The sequence below is a fragment of the Amblyraja radiata genome, chromosome 5 (assembly GCF_010909765.2).
Source record: "Amblyraja radiata isolate CabotCenter1 chromosome 5, sAmbRad1.1.pri, whole genome shotgun sequence".
Lineage (NCBI taxonomy): Eukaryota > Metazoa > Chordata > Chondrichthyes > Rajiformes > Rajidae > Amblyraja > Amblyraja radiata.
The window spans coordinates 82,029,923-82,051,378 of record NC_045960.1 but is presented as its reverse complement, the minus strand read 5'-3'; the positions used below and the strand labels follow the sequence as shown (position 1 = coordinate 82,051,378).

Here is a 21,456-nt window from a genome sequence, read left to right as displayed (position 1 = left end):
ATTTTTGAATTGACCATAAACTGCAGCTCGTCAGCAGATGACCTTGAGGTATACACAGGCATCTTAGTTGGTGAAGCCTGCAGGTATACAGTACAATTCACATGGATTGTAGACCAGTTCAGTCAAGTGTGTCATTGGTGTTCTATTGGTCCCATGTGGCACTGAATTTTAATTCCTGCTGTTGCCTGGGGTATGTGACCCAGATTCCATAATTGTGAGGAGGAGGAGAACTGAAGGCACAAGCCTCTTGGATATCAATTCTGTTTTAAGTTTTCTAATCTTTAGGAGCCTGTTCTCCCTTGCCTAATTCGGACCATCTGGTAATTTTCTGTTTTGCATTCTTAGCCTGACCAGAATATCAGCTTTTAATTGGTTACCTTCCACTTGTGCAGAATTTAAATGAACTTACTACTGTATTCACCCCATTTTAACAGCTAATACCCCATTTTGTCATATTTACCTGCACCTGGCCCTTATCCCTGTCAACCTTTCCTATCCATGCACCTATTCAAATGTCTTTGGTCATACATGCGGGAGTCGTATGAAGGTCAGCTGATGGGAATTGCAGTAAGGAGGAGGGATAAGGAATGCAAGGTAAGGCAATTTTAGATGCCCAAAGAAGCAGTTTACTTGGCCAAAAATAAGTAAATGTAAGGCTTAAGCAGATGAAATCAGGCAGGGGTTTTTGAGTAGTACGAAGCAAGTAGGAAAGAACTCAAGTGGCCAAATAGAAGGGCTGAAAGGTTTTGCCAAATTGGATTAAAGAAAATATCAAGGCTTTAAATACCTACATTAAAAACAAGAGGGTAACCAGGGAGAAGATAACATTGAAGGAGGACACAATAAGCTGGAGTAACTCAGCAGGTCAGACAGCATCTCTGGAGAAAAGTAATAGGTGACATTTGGATTCGAGACCCATCTTCAGACTGAGTGTCGGGGAAAGGGAAACGAGATATAGACGGTGATATTGAGAGATATAGAATAAATGAATGAAAGATATACAAAAAAGTAGCGATGGAGGATGGCCAATGCAACTCCACTTTTTAAGAAAAGAGGGAGAGCGAAAACGGAGAATTATAGACCAGTTAGTCTTACATCGGTTGTGGGGAAGATGCTGGAGTCGATTATTAAAGAAGTTATCGCAGCGCATTTGGAAACCAGTTACAGGATTGGTCAAAGTCAGCATGGATTTATGAAGGGGATATCATGCTTGACTAATCTTTTGTAATTTTTTGAGGATGTAACAAGTAAAATGGATAAGGGAGAGCCAGTGGACGTGGTGTATCTGGACTTTCAAAAAGCCTTTGACAAGGTCCCACACGAGATTAGTGTGCAAAATTAGAGCACATGGTATTGGGGTTAGGGTATTGATATGGATAGAGAACTGGTTGGCAGACAGCAAGCAAAGAGTAGAAATTAACGGGTCCTTTTCAGAATGGCAGACAGTAACTAGTGATTCGGTGCGGGGACCCCAATTGTTTACAATATAAACGATTTTGACAAGGGAATTAAATGTAAAATCTCTAAATTTGCTAATGACACAAAGCTGGGTGGCAGTGTGAGCTGCGAGGCAGATGCTATGAGGCTGCAGGGTGGCTTGGATAGGTCGGGTGAGCGGGCAGAAGCATGGCAGATGCGGTATAATGTGGATAAATGTGAGGTTATCCACTTTGGTGCCAAGGCAGATTATTATCTGAATGGTGTTCAAAAGGGAACTGCAGATGCTGGAATATCGAAGGTACACAAAATTGCTGGAGGAACTCAGCGGGTGCAGCAGCATCTATGGAGCGAAGGAAATAGGCGACGTTTCGGGCCGAAACCCTTCTTCAGACTGATGGGGGGTGGGGAAAGAAAGAAGGAAAAAGGGAGGAGGAGGAGCCCGAGGGCGGGCGGATGGGAGGGTGGGAGGAGACAGCTAGAGGGTGAAGGAAGGGGAGGGGACAGCACAGGCTAGCCAAATTGGGGGAATTCAATGTTGATGCCATAAGGGCGCAAGGACCCCAGACGGAATATGAGGTGCTGTTCCTCCAATTTCCGCTGTTGCTCACTCTGGCAATGGAGGAGACCCAGGACAGAGAGGTCGGATTGGGAATGGGAGGGGGAGTTGAAGTGCTGAGCCACCGGGAGGTCAGGTAGGTTAAGGCGGACTGAGCGGAGGTGTTCGGCGAAACGGTCGCCCAACCTACGCTTGGTCTCACCGATGTAAATTAGCTGACATCTAGAGCAGCGGATGCAGTAGATGAGGTTGGAGGAGATACAGGTGAACCTTTGTCGCACCTGGAACGACTGCTTGGGACCTTGAATGGAGTCGAGGGGGGAGGTGAAGGGACAGGTGTTGCATTTCTTGCGGTTGCAACGGAAAGTGCCCGGGGAGGGGGTGGTGCGGGAGGGAAGGGAAGAATTGACGAGGGAGTTGCGGAGGGAGCGGTCTTTGCGGAAGGCAGACATGGGGGGAGATGGGAAGATGTGGCGAGTGGTGGGGTCACGTTGGAGGTGGCGGAAATGGCGGAGGATTATGTGTTGTATTTGCCGGCTGGTGGGGTGAAAGGTGAGGACCAGAGGGACTCTGCCCTTGTTGCGTGTGCGGGGATGGGGAGAGAGAGCAGTGTTGCGGGGTATGGATGAGACCCTGGTGTGAGCCTCATCTATGGTGGCGGAGGGGAATCCCCGTTCCCTGAAGAACGAGGACATTTCAGATGCCCTGGTATGAAATGTCTCATCCTGGGAACAGATGCGGCGTAGGCGGAGGAATTGGGAGTAGGGGATGGAGTCTTTACAGGGGGCAGGGTGGGAAGACGTGTAGTCCAGATAGCCATGTGAGTCAGTGGGTTTATAATGTATGTCGGTCAGGAGTCTGTCCCCTGCGATGGAGATGGTGAGGTCAAGGAATGGTAGGGAAGTGTCGGAAATCGTCCAGGTGTATTGGAGTGCCGGATGGAAGTTGGTGGTGAAGTGGATGAAGTCAGTCAGTTGTGTGTGGGTGCAGGAGGTGGCACCAAAGCAGTCGTCAATGTAGCGGAGGTAGAGGTCGGGGATGGGGCCATGGTACGCATCGAACAAGGATTGTTCAACGTACCCGACAAAGAGGCAGGCGTAGCTGGGGCCCATGCGTGTGCCCATAGCTACGCCTTGTGTTTGGAGGAAATGGGAGGAGTCGAATGTAAAGTTAGGCGTCAGATTGGTGTCAGATTAGGAGAAGGGGAGGTGCAATGAGACCTGGGTGTGATTGTACATCTGTCACTGAAACACCAGAAAGTAAGCATGCAGGCAGTGAAGAAAGCTAATGGCATGTTGGCCTTCATTGTGAGAGGATTTGAGTTTAGGAGCAAGGAGATCCTACTGAAGTTGTATTTTTATTAGAAGCAATTATACAAGGATAAAACATTCAGCATCTAAAATTATACAATTATTGTACAGCTTCATTTTTAACCTTATAACCTGAAAATGAGAGAAAAGAAAAGAGAGAGAACAAGAGAGGAAAAAAGTGAGAAGTGAAAAGATAGCTCGAAAAAGCACATGGAAAAGACCCCTAGACTACCAAAGTAGTGTGGCCGAAAAGTGAGTAGAGATAAAAAAAAAAAAATTAAAAAAAAAGGAAAATGGAGATATACCTGCCTCTCGTCCCCCGCCCACCTCACCCAACCCAGAATCGGATTTAAATTTAGATTTGTGTTGCGCCATACTATCCTTGTAAGAATTCGATGAAGGGTGTCCATGTCTTGAAAAATTGATCTGGTTTTTCTGCCAAGACAAGCCTAATATTTTCCAAATGTAGTGTCTTTGACATGTTTGTGATCCACATCTTCACTGTAGGGACTGATGTGTGTTTCCAAAATTTAAGTATTAGTTTTTTCGCCGTTATCAGGCCATAGTTAAGGAAACGTCTTTGAAATAATGTTAGCTCAGAACAGGCTTCTGACGTACCTAGTGTGATCAATTCTATGTCGGGGTCCAATTTTATTTTAAGTATTTTAGAAAAAATATCAAAAATTCCCCTCCAGAAATTGTGTAACTTTATACAGGAGGCAAAGGAGTGGGTTATGGTTGCTTCCTGAAGGAGACATTTTTCACAAATTGGGGAGACATTTGGGAAGATCTTATTCAGTTTAGACTTTGAGTAATAAAGTCTATGCAGTATTTTAAATTGTATTAGCGAGTGCCTAACATTAAGAGAACAGTTGTGTATATATAGAAGGCTTTCCTCCCAACTGTCTTTTAAAATTGTTAGGCCCAGTTCATCTTCCCAAGCTCGCCTAATTATTTCCGACGATGGAGTTTGTATTATAATACCATTGTATTATGAAAGGGTATTATAAAGGTACATTATTAACTTATTTGAATCAGACTTTCTATTCATGCATTCGTCTAGTATGTCTGGAACCATATATTGACAGTCTTGTGTGTGTGATTTCACATAGTCTCATATTTGAAGGTATCTAAAATATTGTCTACCTTTCAAATGATATTTCGACTGCAATTCTTGAAATGAGAGGAGAGTCCCCATCTCATAAAGGTCTCCCAGCTTTTTAATTCCTCAGCTTTCTCATAGTATAAACGCCATATCTAAAGGAGGGATTATTGGCGATTGGTAAGAGAAGAGATACATTTCTCAATTTAAGGGTTGACCACCTGTTTCCAGATTCGTAAGGTGCTATGGATTATTGGATTTTTCTCATTGCTGATTTCTTCAGATTTATTGTAGAGAGAAGAATCACGCCTATATTAAAAGGTAAACAATCCTCCCTCTCCATTATTAGCCAGTTTACCTGTTGGCATGTATCGTCCATCCAATAGATTAAATTTTTAATATTCGTTGCCCAGTAATAGTAAAAAAAATTAGGGAGAGCCAGTCTGCCGATTTACATAAATGTCATTTATGAATTCTGTGAGTTTTGTAATCCCAAATAAAGTTTGTGATCACAGAATCGAGTTTTTTTTTTTTAAATTTAGGGAGAAAAATCAGTATTGATTGAAATAGGTACAGGATTTGTGGAAGGGAGATCATCTTCATATCATTTATTCTACCTATGAGGGAGATTGGAAGCGTTTTCCAAAATTGAATGAGGGCAGTTTGGTAATTAATGGTGGAAAATTTGCTTGAAATAAAGAAGGGTATTTTCTAGTTACGTAAACTCCAAGATATTTAAATTTTTCCGTAGCAATTCTAAAAGGAAATGTTAGACGGTGTACCGATTTTGAGGTTTTATTGACATAATTTCACTTTTGTTCCAGTTTATTCTATACCCTGAAAAGGAACCAAATTCTTCTATAAGATTTAGTATGTTTGGAATACTAACTTGGAAGTTGGTAATATATAATAATACGTCATCTGCATACAGCGATATCTTATTAGAATATTTAGTATTATAGCCATGAATGTTCGGATGCACTCATGTTTTCAGCTAACGGTTCTATAGCAAGGGCAAATGACAGGTGATAATGCACACCCTTGTCTATTGCCCCTGGATAATTAAAATTTAGGTGAGAGTTTGATTAGTCAGTATTCTGGCAGTCGGCTTGTTATATAACAACTTTATCCATGAAATAAAATGTTCTCCTAATTGAAATTTTTGCAATACTGTAAAAGGATATTTCCATTCTACTTGGTCAAATGCTTTTTCTGCGTCTAATGAAATAATTGATAAATCGTTTATCTTTCTATGCGCATACATTATATTAAACAGGTGTCTCAAGTTGTTGAACGAGTGTCTCTTGGGTATAAACCCAGTTTGATCAGGGTGTATTAATTTACTAACGTATTTACTTAGTCTTATTGCCAGGGTTTTCTGGTCTGTTTAGCAGAGCTATTGCTCTATATGATCCTGGCTCTTCGAGATCTTTATCTTTTTTGTGTATCAGTGTAATAGTTGATTCGGCTAAAGTTTGTGGTAGTTTGTGGATGCTGCCGCAAAAATTTCTAAACGCCTGTTTTCGCCTCTTCATTTTTTGGTATTGTGTGTAGATTGATGATTAAAAAAAAAGACTAATCAATTTTAAAATAAGGCTGTAACATAACAAAATGTGGAAAAAGTGAATGGGTCTGAATACTTTCTGAATGCACTGTATGCTTAGCTACACGGTCGTGTGTGTAGAGCGGAGCGCAAAATACACAGCCTTGTGGTGCACCTGTGTTAATGGTCAGTGAGGAAGAGATATAGCCAATTCAGAGGTTTGCCAATAAGGAAGTCAAGGATCTAATTGCCAAGGGAGGTACAAAAGCCCTGGGTTTGAAATTTGGTAATGGATTTGGAGGTGGATAATGGTGTTGAATGCCAAGCTGTAGTCAATGAAAAACAGCCTGACACTAGCTCTCCAGCAGACTGGAGAGCTAGTGAGGTAGCATATGCTGTTGACTTGTTGCCATTGATGATGTCCTTGAATACTTCTGCCAGTTGGTCTGCACATGTCTTGGTATTGCTAGTATGCTGATTGGGCTGGATGCTTTGCACATGATCAGGTGTTGTAGGGCTTGCTTTATGTAATACAACTGCTGGAGGAACTCAGCAGGTCAGGCAGCATCTATGGAGGGAAATAGACAGATTACATTTTAAGTTGGGACACTTCTTCAGACTGAAGAAGGTCATGTACCCTTCAATAATCAGGAGGCAATCTGTCCTCCTTCATCCATGTCTCCATAATGTCATCTGATCATTCACATTCATGTCCAAAGCCAGACCATCAGCAGGGATTGCTTCACATTTCTACCAAAGGTCAGCTGTTCACTGGAAGTAGTGAAGAAGTGACCTCATGAAAGTGACCTTATGAAAACAGTGCCTCCACTGTGTTCAGACAGCTGGCTGCCAGGCTGTCTTAGACTTGTGACAGCTGGTCCAGTCAGCTACACCTTAAAAAAAATGAAGTGACATTCTTACTTAATGTCTTAAGTATGTTGCAAGGAGATGAATACTTTGTATTGTGGATAAAATAGCTTGTCTCGTTCCTCAGAGACTATTCTTAGTTAATGGCTTTGTAATTGGAGACCACAATGTCTGAAACTGCTCAAATGTTCCATCTACTGATTAGTCTTTTCTATATAATGAGCGTAAAGCCAAAGATCTGTGAAGTGCAACTTTTTTAGTATTCCCCTTGTGCATTCGATAAATTTGTTCTTTCGTTAGCTATTAAATAGTATGTTTATATATCTTTCCAAGTGTCATAGACCAGAAGACATTTTTGTTTATAAAAATATCCACTTTAAACTTGCAGTACAACCTCACTTTATCTACAACTTTATTAAGGAATCTTTGGTAAACATGTGATTGCCAACTAGTGTTGGCTGTGGCCCAGTTGAAAGTGTTCTTGACTTAGGTCTAGGTTTATGTCCTTCTCTGGGGGGTTTGAATACAGAATTCTAAGCAGACACTCCAGTGTGTCAGAGAGACTGCTGTACCATTGGTGCTACAATTTGTCAGATGAAATGTTAAATTGAGACCCTCTTTTTCTGTAGATAGACACAAAATGCTGGAGTAACTCAGCGGGACAGGCAGCATCTCTAGAATGGGTGACATTTTGGGTCGAGACACTTCTTGAGACTCTCTCTCCATCCCTCCCCCACCCAAGTCGCACCAGCTTCTTGTTCTCACATAGCAAACAGCTAACAATGGCCTGTTACCTTTATCATCGTTTCTTTTTTTTGCTTTTTTTTTTTGCCCATTCCGTTTCTCCAGAGATGAGCCACTCCCGCATTTTGTGTCAATCTTCGGTTTAAACCAGCATCTGCAGTTCCTTCCTACACCCCTCTTTTGCTGTATTGGACATGTAATAATCCCATGTAATTGTTGCACCAATATTTATCCTACAGTCATCAAGCACATTTAAAAAAAAAAAAAAATTCAACAATGAATTTTGTTAGAACTCTGTGTGTAAATTGGCTGTTGCATTACCTGTGTTACAACTGTAACAACACTTCAGAAGACTATTGATGTGGACATCTGATTATTTCTATCACTGTTTTTATTTTAAATTATCAGATCCAGATTTTTTTTCCTTATAATTAGTACTTCATTAGATTGCAAATTCTCTGGAATGACAGTTATGAAATATGCTATATCAAAATACGGTTTTCTTAAAAAATACTAAAAAATGCTATAATATTCAGAGGAACCTTTTATCAATGCTTTATTTCACCATTCAATTGTAAACTCCCCAAGGGTTTGTAGTTGGTAAGAATTATATTAGTTTGCTTGGAAATTATTTGTAATTTACCCTTTTGTTTTGAACCAAATTTTTTTTTAAATTTGTGCATAATTTTAATTAGTTTCTGGACCCATTCATCTTTCAGTAGAACCTTGAGATTATTCAGTGGTGAAATTCTTCAGTTGCAGCATACTGGCGCAGCGGTAGTATTGCTGCCTTATATTGCCAGAGACGTGGGTTAGAGCCTGACCACGTGCTGTCTTTGCGGAGTTTGTACTTTCTCCCTGTGACCACGTGGGTTTTCTCCGGGTGCTCTAGTTTCCTCCTACGTTCCAAAGACGTGCAGGTTTGTAGGTTGATTTGCTTCTATAAATTGCCCGTAGTGTGTAGGATGCGAAATAGGTATAACATAGAACTAGTATACCAGCGATTATTGGTTAGTGTGGACTCAGTGGGACAAAGAGCCTGTTTCCACACTGTATCTCTAAATAAAAATAAAATGTGTATTAATATTGAATTTTACGTGGTTGCATTTTTCCATTCTATTATTGATCCCGAGCTAAACCAATTTAAGGTGTTGATTTTAAGGCTAATTTGATTTGCAACTATTTATTAATTACAGGTGCACAACCTTTTATCCGAAAGCCTTGGGACCAGACGCTTTTCGTAATTCAGAATTTGTCGGCCTTCGGAATGGAAATTTTTTAGCGTAGATTTTAATGGCTGGCTCAGTGGTAGAGTGCTCGGCTCATATCCGCAAGGTCGCAAGTTTGCGCCTTGATCCCGGCTGTTACTCGGTCGCGAGTTTGAGTCTTCAATGTAGTTTTTTCTTGCAGAATAATTGTTTGTATGAAATTCAGTGTAGGAGAGGTGTACTGACTGTGTGGGCAGAACTTTGGAAGTGATTGCCCACCAGTCTAAAAAGCCGATGTGTCTCCCTGTCCCTGGGATAGCAGGGGCCGATCAAACAGCACAATACCCCACTCCCCCTCCAACTCCAGAGGAATCCGCTCCCCGATGGGCCGCTACGGCGACAAGTGGCAGTTTGCCCACAGCCCGAGCTGCGCCCCCTCATCCGCCACCCCAAGAACAAGACGTACCTTGCACACCATCAGCTTCTGCCCCTACGTGTTCCTCTGGAGTTGGAGCGGGGCTGGGCTGGAGTTGCTGCTGGCTGTGGGTCTCTGGGATCTCCGTGCTTGCAGTGGGCCTGGGGGTCGGTGTCCCGTTGGTCCTGACGTCTCCGGCCACCCCCCTGGACTGGAGCTGAGACTGGGAACTGTACCGCCCTTGCCCCCTCCCTCTGCAACTGCAAACAACCCCACTCTCCTGCAAGGGCGGTACAGTTCCCGGAGGATGGCAGGTGGCCGGAGACGTCAGGACCAACAGGAACCCGCTCCCCGATGGGCCCCTACGACGCCCCAAGCTGCGCCCCGTCATCCGCAATCCAGGTTTCTCTGTAGTTGGAGCGGGGCTGGGCTGCTGTTGGCTGTGGGTCTCTGGGATCTCCGTGCTTGCAGTGGGCCTGGGGGTCGGTGTCCCGATGAGGGGGCGCAGCTCGGGGAACGGCTTCTGGTGGTCCTGACGTCTCCGGCCAGTTTGCAGTTTTCCTCTGGAGTTGGAACGGGGCTGGGCTGCTGCTGGCTGTGGGTCTCTGAGATCTCCGTGCTTGCAGTGGGCCTGGGGGTCGGTGTCCCATTGGTCCTGACGTCTCCGGTGACTGGCACTTACCTGCTGGTATCGCCGACTTGAAGACAGTGCAAAGCCCCCGCGCCGGTGCAATGAGCGGGGAGCTGGAGAGGGGAGGGAAGGGGTCACACACATGGCCGGGAAGCAGAGGGGTGTAGGTGAGGTGAAACCTAAGGGAGCGACAATCTGCTGCTGCCTGCCCCGCTGAGTTAAAAAGTTCCCACGCAAGACTCACGATACACTGTATATCGTGAGTACCGTGGGAACTTTTTAACTCAGCGGGCAGGCAGCAGCATATTGTCAATTATTAACCCTCCCGCGCAATATACCCTCACCTTCTCTTTTATGAATGGGGATTTAGTTCCCCTTTCTTCGAGGACCGACCGGAGGTTCCGCTGTCACCTCTGCAGGCCACCCTCGGTGAACGTTTTCAAGGACCTTTCTTCAAGGACCGAAAAAATGTCCGGTATTCGGAGGTTTTCGTTATTTGGATCTTCGGATAAAAGGTTGTGCACCTGTATGTAAAATGTTATAGTAATGGGCTAATTTGAAGCAAAACATCTTTGCTAGTATTCTCTAAACTTTTCCTCCAGCTTTATTATATTCACTCGATAAACACACATTCCTTTGTTCTTTGATAGTAAGTCACTTTCCCATCATTTTTGAACAGTTTACTTTGAATTCATTGAATGTATTAGTTGGTAGCTTTGGCCTATTCTGTTGTGTGAATGTCTTTATAATTTTAAACATGTGTTATGTTCACCTATGGTTATATTTCAGGTCAAAACCCCAACCACTTTGGCCTTTTGAATAGCTGTACTTTCTTGCGTCTGATTATAGACATAAAACATCTTTTTTGCAGTTTTTCCCTTTACAAAAAATCATTTTCTAATTTGGAAGCCAAATCTGTGCTTTTTATCTGCTCCAATCATGATCCTTTGTTTAATATAAATGCAATAATTTTGAAATCCATTCTGCACAATGAATCATGTGCTTATTTTTGGGTGGCATAAGGGGAGTAAAGTTTGTTGATGTTATCTAGTTAGAATCAAGGCGACCCACATATTGAGCTAACTTTTATTAATATTGCTGAGAAAGTGGTCAATGTTGTTCACCAACAGAGAAAGAATAAGAAAGTGGAACTTGGATTAAAAATTGTAAAGAACTTTTGAAGTGTTTTATTCTGTTATTAATTGAACCATAAATAGGCACAGTACTAAGAAAGTGAAAGTTACGACACCTAATCAAAATAGTGGTATGAGAAGGAGTGAGATTGGGGCTGGGGGATGGATCATTTCATATTATTCTGGCACACCTCATGATGCCCTAGCAACTAAAAACAGTGGGATCAGTTTATCTGAACTGGGCATAGGTCTCAAGAGGATGGATCAAATGCATGATCAGTAGCCTTTAAATACGACCAATATGATGGTAAAAAGTTCATGGTTATAGCCTCAGATAAATGAAAGGAAAAGTAATAGTGCAAAGATGAAAGAAAAACTAACACACAAAATAATAAAAACCAAAAGATGTATGAATAAAATACTATATCAAAAAACACGGTTTATGTGATGGGAAAAAAAACTTTTCCGTGATCACAATGTATGCTGGGTAAACTACTATAAATGACATTTTAAAATTTGCAGATAAATAAAATGTGAACTAAAAATAGAATGCTGAAAATATTCGGCAGGCACGATAGCATTTGTTGTAAGAGAACTAAACTTAACATTTCAAGTCAAAGACCCTTTGTCAGAATTGTGAAAGGGAGCATGCCAAATATGTCATGATTTGATAATAGAAATCAAAACTATATTTCAGACTCCAGGAATGGTCTCGCTGAAGCTACGTGCAGTTGCACTAAAAGGCCTTTTATATTCTCGCCTCTGGCAATAGTTTAAAGTGCCATTTGCCATCAAAATTCCTTGCAGCATATGATTATTTACTTTTTCAGTGAATCAACATACCATCATTCCACTGCATCTCAGCAATTTTAATCTGCCATTGTTTAAAAAAGTTATTTAACTAGAATCCTTTGGGTCATTAAGAATGATGGATGAAGAAAAGCATGGCACCAATAGCCCATACTAAAGTCATGTGTCAGGCTTTTGATGCAAATGACTGTATTGACAAAAGTAGAGAGGTTATACTTCAGTTATTTGTGCTGTTGTGAAATAGTATCTGGAGAATTATGTACAGTATTGGACTGCTATTTAACAGTTTTAATGAGAGAGTAGCAGACATGCAACAAAGGAACAGTGTGGAAAAGAGAAATAAAGGCGTAGGCTTCAGTTTGCTGGAAACTATAACTTTGGGGAAGTATTTTAATAGCAATTAATATTGACTTCATCAAGACTTACATGGGATATTTTAACAAAGGAAGAGCAACAACGAAAAGAAGACCTGGAATATCTACATCCGGTAGAGGGATCCAGTGGTGCCTTTTCTTAAGAGAACCACATGCCTATCACAAATAACAAAGTTTCCTTGGTTTCATTGAAAATAATAATTTGAAGATAGATAGATAGATAGATAGATAGATAGATAGATAGATAGATAGATAGATATAATTTATAGATATAATTTATTGCCACACAACCAGGGTCGGTGGAAATTTGGGTTGTCAGCAGCAGTACAATAATAAAGAACACACAATAAAACTAACACAAACATCCACCACACCATTCATCACTGTGGTGGAAGGCACAAAAATTTGGCCAGTCCTCCTCCATTTCCCCCCCGTGTACAGGACCAGAGTCCAGAGTCAGTCCAGGATCGGCTCTTCCTCACCGGAGACCGTGGCTTTAAGATGGTGTAGGCCGCAGTCCGGCGGTCGAGATTTAAAGTCTCCGCTGCAGCCAGAAGCACCGTAGACTGCAGGGCCAGCGGTCGAAGCTCCCCTCCAGGGGTGATGGTAAGTCCAAGCCGGCCCCGCGGTAGAAGTTGGCTGCGGGCCGGCGGTGATGGCTTCTTCTTCACCCGGGTCCCCCACGAGGGATCCCGGGCTGTAGACGCAGCACCAGCTGGAGCTCTGCAGACCGCGGCTTCAGGCTGCGACTTCAGGCTGCCGGCTGCCCAGGGCCAGCGAAACGGAGCGCTCCCCTCCAGCGAGCCCCAGCGAGGGCTCACCCGCTCCACAACGAGAGTCCACGCTGCGCCCGCCGCTGAAGCCCCGGGCGCGTCTCCGGGAAAGGCAGCGCCGATCCTTGATGTTAGGCCACGGGGGAGGCGACCTGGAAAAAGTCGCCTCTCCATGGAGGAGGCGACCGAAGCGGTTTCCCCCTTAACCCCCCCCACACCACCCCCCACACAAAACACACGAAAAAACATTAAATACATACTTTAAAACATACTAAAAAAAAATTAAAAGTTGAAAAAACTGACGCACTGCTGACATGGCTGCACACAGAGGAGCGCCCCCTACAGAACCTTTCTAAAGAGACTTTCAAGGAACACAATATTCAAAATGCAGAACAAAACCATCGAAAGAAACACATCAGCAGCCCCCTGTCACACTCGGTTGTTTTTTCTGTGGCTTTTTTATGCTTATAATCTTGCGCTGGTTACCTTGCTAAGTGAATCATGGTTTTAACTGGTAATTTGTGGGAGAAAATGATTGCAACAGTGTCAGATTGTTTTAAGAGATCACCTAATATCCATCTGTGTGATAGACCTGGCACTTATTCATTGGTCTGGTTGATGTTTGACTCTGATCATTCAATGTTTAAAAAAAAAAATACTCTACAGAAAACAAGGTGAGGGTTGATCAATCTTTGACCAGTCAAAGCATGCAATATGTTTTTTTAATATCTAGTAGTGTTCAGCTAGATGTACTGAAGCATAGGATAGCCTAGCAATTGTCTGAAATAAATGGCAGACATTATTATATTTATTGTCCCATATCTCAATCTGTAGCTTTATCCCTCAAAATAGTTGTGGACAAGGTAGGAGGATGTGGGCCTGGGAGATTTCATTACTAAACCCTGAGCTCCAACACTGTTTGTTCATCTATAAAAATGAATTTAAAAAGTAATCAGAAGAAATCTCTTGAGGTCTAATACAATACTGTTAGTTGTCTAGAACTGTTGTTTGTATATGCTTGCAGTGCTGCATGTGTAGATGTGTTGGCGCGAGGACTTAATCTCTGAATGCGTTCGAAGCTAAAAAACATTGATAAGAGGCTGTCCGTGTACTCTGGATGTGGACTTTGTCTATTGCCAAGCAAGGTTTAGTGGTGCCGCTGGGTAAGTTCTTCAGGAAATAGCCAGATTGGGTATGTGTTGGATGAGCCAACACAAATTTTAAATCTCAACTTTGTCAGATTGTCTGTTTCAGATGTATCTGTCCATGATGGGTTATGTAAGCATGGCCATTATTCATATCTTGTGGAGACAATGATCTTTCGTCACATGCAAGACTCCCTCAGTGGGATAGACTGAGAACAGATGGAGCAGCTCAAAACTGATCATTGATGGCTCATTGCCAACCTTTTGCAGCAACTGAAGAAATATTCACCACCATAATGTGCAACTTAGTGGTTCAGCATGTTACTTATCCTCCAATTATTGCCAAACCAAAAGTTCAATCCTAGTTCAATGAAGAATCCATGCTGGGAGTAGCACTTAGTTTTTAGTTAACACTAAATGCCAAATTTGTAAAGTCACATCATCATCGGCGGTCACTCGAAACAAGTATGACTGTCCTCTTTTGGGAGGATGCCTGTGCGTGACATTGTTTACATAGAAACATAGAAATTAGGTGCAGGAGTAGGCCATTCGGCCCTTCGAGCCTGCACCGCCATTCAATATGATCATGGCTGATCATCCAACTCAGTATCCCGTACCTGCCTTCTCTCCATACCCTCTGATCCCCTTAGCCACAAGGGCCACATCTAACTCCCTCTTAAATATAGCCAATGAACTGGCCTCGACTACCCTCTGTGGCAGGGAGTTCCAGAGATTCACCACTCTCTGTGTGAAAAAAGTTCTTCTCATCTCGGTTTTAAAGGATTTCCCCCTTATCCTTAAGCTGTGACCCCTTGTCCTGGACTTCCCCAACATCGGGAGCAATCTTCCTGCATCTAGCCTGTCCAACCCCTTAAGAATTTTGTAAGTTTCTATAAGATCCCCTCTCAATCTCCTAAATTCAAGAGAGTATAAACCAAGTCTATCCAGTCTTTCTTCATAAGACAGTCCTGACATCCCAGGAATCAGTCTGGTGAACCTTCTCTGCACTCCCTCTATGGCAATAATGTCCTTCCTCAGATTTGGAGACCAAAACTGTACGCAATACTCCAGGTGTGGTCTCACCAAGACCCTGTACAACTGCAGTAGAACCTCCCTGCTCCTATACTCAAATCCTTTTGCTATGAAAGCTAACATACCATTCGCTTTCTTCACTGCCTGCTGCACCTGCATGCCCACTTTCAATGACTGGTGTACCATGACACCCAGGTCTCGCTGCATCTCACCTTTTCCTAGTCGGCCACCATTTAGATAATAGTCTGCTTTCCTGTTTATGCCACCAAAATGGATAACCTCACATTTATCCACATTATACTGCATCTGCCAAACATTTGCCCACTCAACCAGCCTATCCAAGTCACCTTGCAGTCTCCTAGCATCCTCCTCACAGCTAACACTGCCCCCCAGCTTAGTGTCATCTGCAAACTTGGAGATATTGCCTTCAATTCCCTCATCCAGATCATTAATATATATTGTAAATAGCTGGGGTCCCAGCACTGAGCCTTGCGGTACCCCACTAGTCACTGCCTGCCATTGTGAAAAGGACCCGTTTACTCCTACTCTTTGCTTCCTGTTTGCCAGCCAGTTCTCTATCCACATCAATACTGAACCCCCAATGCCGTGTGCTTTAAGTTTGTATACTAATCTTTTATGTGGGACCTTGTCGAAAGCCTTCTGGAAGTCCAGATACACCACATCCACTGGTTCTCCCCTATCCACGCTACTAGTTACATCTTCGAAAAATTCTATTAGATTCGTCAGACATGATTTACCTTTTGTAAATCCATGCTGACTTTGTCCAATGATTTCACCACTTTCCAAATGTGCTGCTATCCCATCTTTAATAACTGACTCTAGCAGTTTCCCCACTACCGATGTTAGACTAACTGGTCTGTAATTCCCCGTTTTCTCTCTCCCTCCCTTCTTAAAAAGTGGGGTTACATTTGCTACCCGCCAATCCTCAGGAACTACTCCAGAACCTAAAGAGTTTTGAAAGATTATTACTAATGCATCCACTATTATCCACTATCGTGGAGCTACTTCCTTAAGTACTCTGGGATGCAGCCTATCTGGCCCTGGGGATTTATCGGCCTTTAATCCATTCAATTTACCCAACACCACTTCCCGGCTAACCTGGATTTCACTCAATTCCTCCAACTCCTTTGACCCGCGGTCCCCTGCTATTTCCGGCAGATTATTTATGTCTTCCTTAGTGAAGACGGAACCAAAGTAGTTATTCAATTGGTCCGCCATATCCTTGTTCCCCATGATCAACTCACCTGTTTCTGACTGCAAGGGACCTACATTTGTTTTAACTAATCTCTTTCTTTTCACATATCTATAAAAACTTTTGCAGTCAGTTTTTATGTTCCCTGCCAGTTTTCTTTCATAATCTATTTTTCCTTTCCTAATTAAGCCTTTTGTCCTCCTCTGCTGGTCTCTGAATTTCTCCCAGTCCTCCGGTATGCTGCTTTTTCTGGCTAATTTGTACGCATCATCCTTCGCTTTGATACTATCCCTGATTTCCCTTGTTATCCACGGATGCACTACCTTCCCTGATTTATTCTTTTGCCAAACTGGGATGAACAATTTTTGTAGTTCATCCATGCAGTCTTTAAATGTCTTCCATTGCATATCCACCGTCAACCCTTTTAGAATTAATTGCCAGTCAATCTTGGCCAATTCACGTCTCATACCCTCAAAATTACCTTTCTTTAAGTTCAGAACCATTGTTTCTGAATTAACAATGTCACTCTCCATCCTAATGAAGAACTCAACCATATTATGGTCACTCTTGCCCAAGGGGGCACGTACAACAAGACTGCTAACTAACCCTTCCTCATTACTCAATACCCAGTCTAAAATAGCCTGCTCTCTCGTTGGTTCCTCTACATGTTGATTTAGATAACTATCCCGCATACATTCCAAAAAATCCTCTTCCTCAGCACCCCTGCCAATTTGATTCACCCAATCTATATGTAGATTGAAGTCACCCATTATAACGGTTTTGCCTTTGTCGCACGCATTTCTAATTTCCTGTTTGATACCATCTCCAACTTCACTACTACTGTTAGGTGGCCTGTACACAACACCCACCAGCGTTTTCTGCCCCTTAGTGTTTCGCAGCTCTACCCATACCGATTCCACATCCTGCAAACTAATGTCCTTCCTTTCCATTGCGTTAATCTCCTCTCTAATCAGCAACGCTACCCCACCTCCTTTTCCTTTCTCTCTATCCCTCCTGAATATTGAATATCCCTGGATGTTCAGCTCCCAGCCTTGGTCACCCTGGAGCCATGTCTCCGTGATCCCAACTATATCATAGTCATTAATAGCTATCTGCACATTCAACTCATCCACCTTATTACGAATGCTCCTTGCATTGAGACACAAAGCCTTCAGGCTTGTTTTTACAACACTCTTACCCCTTATACAATTTTGTTGAAAAGTGGCCCTTTTTGATTTTTGCCCTGGATGTTCCGGCCTGCCACTTTTACTTTTCACCTTGCTACCTATTGCTTCTACCCTCATTTTACACCCCTCTGTCTCTACGCTCACACATTTAAGAAACCCTTTCCCTTTAACTCCATCCTCCACTAGCCCATTCGACACCCCACCCCCCTTATTCAGTTTAAAACCACCCGTGTAGCAGTGGCAAACCTGCCTGCCAGAATGCTGGTCCCACACCTGTTAAGATGCAATCCGTCCCTTTTGTACAGTTCCCCCTTACCCCAAAACAGATCCCAGTGATCTAAGAATCTAAATCCCTGTTTAACGTGGGGAGACTGGTGCACAGTCGGCCACCACACGGTTCTTGACAGATCTGGGTCAGGATCCAGTGGCATGGAGTCCAGGACGACCGGGGACCCTTTTCTGCTGCAGCCTTCATCCGCCTTCCCAGCCGTTGTGACGTTCCACTAAAGTCAGCCAAAATCCTCCGCCTGTTCCACCGTTGAGGTCTTGGTTGGATTGCCCTTTGTCAGAGACCTCTCCCTCGACCTTACTGCCATGGGTGGCCCTACCAGGAGCATAGCTCCAGACGGCATCACTCTCAGGATCACAGGACCACAAAAGCTTCTCCACGGAAGAAGCATTCTGGAAAACCTCCTTGCACCCTTTCCAAAGCCTCCACATTCTTCCTGTAATGGGGCAATCTGAACAACACGTAATGCTTTAAATGCGGCCTAACCAAAATCCTTTGTAGCTGGCTCTAGAACCAGTGCAGGTATTGCCAACAGTACGTAACATTTTCTAAACAAATTTAGAAAGTATGTAACATTTTCTAAACAAACTGGTTTCCAGAGGGCTAGTATGGACATTGTGGGCCGAATGGATTGTTGGGCTGGCAGCTCAGTCACTCAAGCCTGTTGTGCTGGCAGCTCACTCACTCACGGCTGGTGGGCTGGCAGTTGACTCACGGCTATTCCTTGAAATTCCATTTCAAGCAGGGTGCAAGGCCACCAAATTCAAGTGCAGTTTCATACCATTTCAAGCAGGGTGCAAGGCCACTGAAGACAGTGAGTCATGACCTCTCCCTCCTCCATCTTGCAGAGACTGAGCCATGCCCACACTTCTGGGTTTTATAGTTCCTCCCCCCCTCCCACCAGAAGGGGCGTGGCCTTCATGATGTGATTGACAGGAGAGAGAATCTCAACATTTAAAAAACAATAATAACTCTTTTATTTTTCATCGATGGGAAAAAGCCTCGGCACCTGATGAGTGGAGGTGGACTCTGAGTAAGATAGCCAAAAATCACAGCCATACGTGGTAACGCTTTTTCTAAAATCAATATAAAGCGCAAGGAGTGGATACACTTTTAAGAAGTATAATAAAGTTTAGCGGGCATTTAACCTACTGGTCGGTTTACCTTGGTCCTAAAAACTCCAATGAGCCAATTAAAATGCCCAGTCAGCGAAGGAGATTGCCTACGGCTGCCCTCGACAGCCTGTAACTACATAGCGACCCCACTCCACTACACTACGAGTTCAAAAGAACCATGCCGACCAATTTTTACTCGCGGAAATTTTTTTCAACATGCCGAAAATTTTTCCGCAACCTCACCGAGGCTGCGAGTATGCGGGAACTTTCCTCGAGCACGAAGGAGAGTTCCAGTGACCTCATAGGTCTTCCAAGGACCACGTGTCGACCATGCTGCGAGTTTGAGTCGAGGGCAAACTTTTAAAATCGCAGATTAGGTCGCCACAGTGGGACAGCCCCTTTACAGTAGATAAAGAATAAAGAAATAGTCTTATGATAAACTGATAATTGTGTCTGATTTGTTTCTATTTATAAAGCATTAATTGTGCTCCATACATAGTGTATTAAGATCTCATCTTTTAAACAACCATTATTAACAAATTATGCAAACCTGTTTCAGTGATGTGGAGAGCAAGATCCTGCGTTTCCTCAGCCCAACAAGCGTGTGCAGAAGAGCGATTATACAAGAAGCAGCATGCTAAATTTTCCCAGATTGATATCAGACTTCATTTTTCTAAGCTTTGCAGGAGCTGCTCTATAGTTCGTGATATTCTTTGTCAGGAGGACAAATGATCGCCAGTTACAAAGGGCACTGACAGTTTAGTTCATGTGTGTAAAAAAACCTTTAGATAACATTACCGGCCACTTTCAAGTCTACAGTTAATTAATATAAAATTCTTCTTTCTCCTACCTGATACAACATCACACTTGCAGTCAACATATGTTGGCATCATCCAGAACTTCAAACTTCACTGTCAGAAGTATCTGTCAGGGTATTTTGTCACATGTTAGAGTGACGATCTCCCACTTTAGGTTAATATGACATGGCAGGATCCCTACAGAACTGAGGCAAGTGAGAGGCTGGAAGTCAGTATGGATGGTGATGAAAGTTCTGTGGACAAAATAGGCAGGAGCATGGCAGGGCTGTTGTAGGAAGGGCTGTTGGATTAAGTTGTATTTATTTTAATGTGAGAGGCCTGGTGGGTAAAGCGGATGAACTTGTGCCATGGATTGGGAGGTGTGGGGGGAGGGGGAAACTTAATGTTCCTGGGTACAGGTGCCACAGGAGAGAGATTGCTGGGCAGCTGAATTACTGTATTATGAACATTTCTCGGGCAGAGAACCCTATAATATCCTGGAGATAACCTGTAGTCCCTTGTTGCATATGTGCCAGCTGAGTAATTCATTTTTAGGTGTACAAAAATGCTGGCATGATTTTGGGCCCTCTTCCTTTCAACTGTTGGTCCCCCGGCTTGACATTAATAGTAGAAAGCAGAGTATACCCGTCACTGAGGGGATATGTTCTACTGGAATACAATTCTCCAACTATATTTCACCATGAGTGTTCAGTTTAGAATTATCGGACCACTTCTGAATCTGATCTATTTAGCACATTGTTACATGGCACAGAGGAGTCATTTTTAGTGCTCCCATCTGGCAGAAGATACAAAAGCTTTAAGGCATGCACAAGTAGACTCGGGAACAGCTGCTTCTTCCCTTCTGTTATCAGGCTTCCAAAATATCCTTCCTTATGCCAGGATACTGTGGGATTCATCTCTACCTCATTGTGGACATTTGGACTTTGTGCTACAATGCTGAAATCTAAATTCTGCACTCCATCTTCCCCTTTGCTCTACCTTTTGTACTTGAGTTTGACTGGATTTGTATTCATGTATATTATGTGATCGGATTGGATAGCAAGCAAAGAACAACTTTTTACTGTACCTCTGTACACATGACAATAATAAACTTAAACCTGTGTGATGTTCACTTTTTCCAATAGTGACATTACATCCACAGTGTTAATTGGTGAGTTTGAGGTCAGCTGCATTTATCCTGGTATTGATTCTCAGCACTCATCACAGAACCAATCTGAATTGGCATTCAGCAGTTGATCAGTTCTGTTCATGGTGATTCTACTGGACCATTGTTGGTCATGTCATTGAAATCCCTCACCCAGAATAATACTCACCTTTCTTATTCCTCCAACTGTCATTTGTCATGGAGGAATACAAATACATTTTGCTAAACAAGAACAGTATGTTATAATTGGGACACAAAATTGCAGATGCAAGAATGTGGGGCAGAAACCAAACTCCCGGGAAAATCATCGGGTCCAGCAGAGCCTCTGGAGTCAAAAGGATGGTTGACGTTTCAGGTCAAGACACTGTATGTCAACATTAGATTTTGTAGCTCTTCCCCCAATCCTATTCCAGTTCTCGGTTTCCTGAGGTGGCCAATGAAGGCGAGTCAAGATCCGCTGACAAAGAATGTTTGTAAGGTGATGCACTCCTTTGGATGTTTATGGTGTACTTCTGTTTGGACCTGATGATAAAGCTCAAGGTTCTTAGGTTATGCAATCAAGGGCAGAGATTCCCTCATAGACGGGAATGTTACGCCTGGAGACTTT

General features: G+C 43.1%; 1 protein-coding gene across 2 annotated transcripts in view; it reads left to right on the top strand.

The window, feature by feature from the left end:
* The window catches only part of asap2 (ArfGAP with SH3 domain, ankyrin repeat and PH domain 2), a 144,773-nt gene that overhangs the window by 43,224 nt on the left and 80,093 nt on the right, over positions 1-21,456 (top strand). The window lies entirely within an intron of this gene.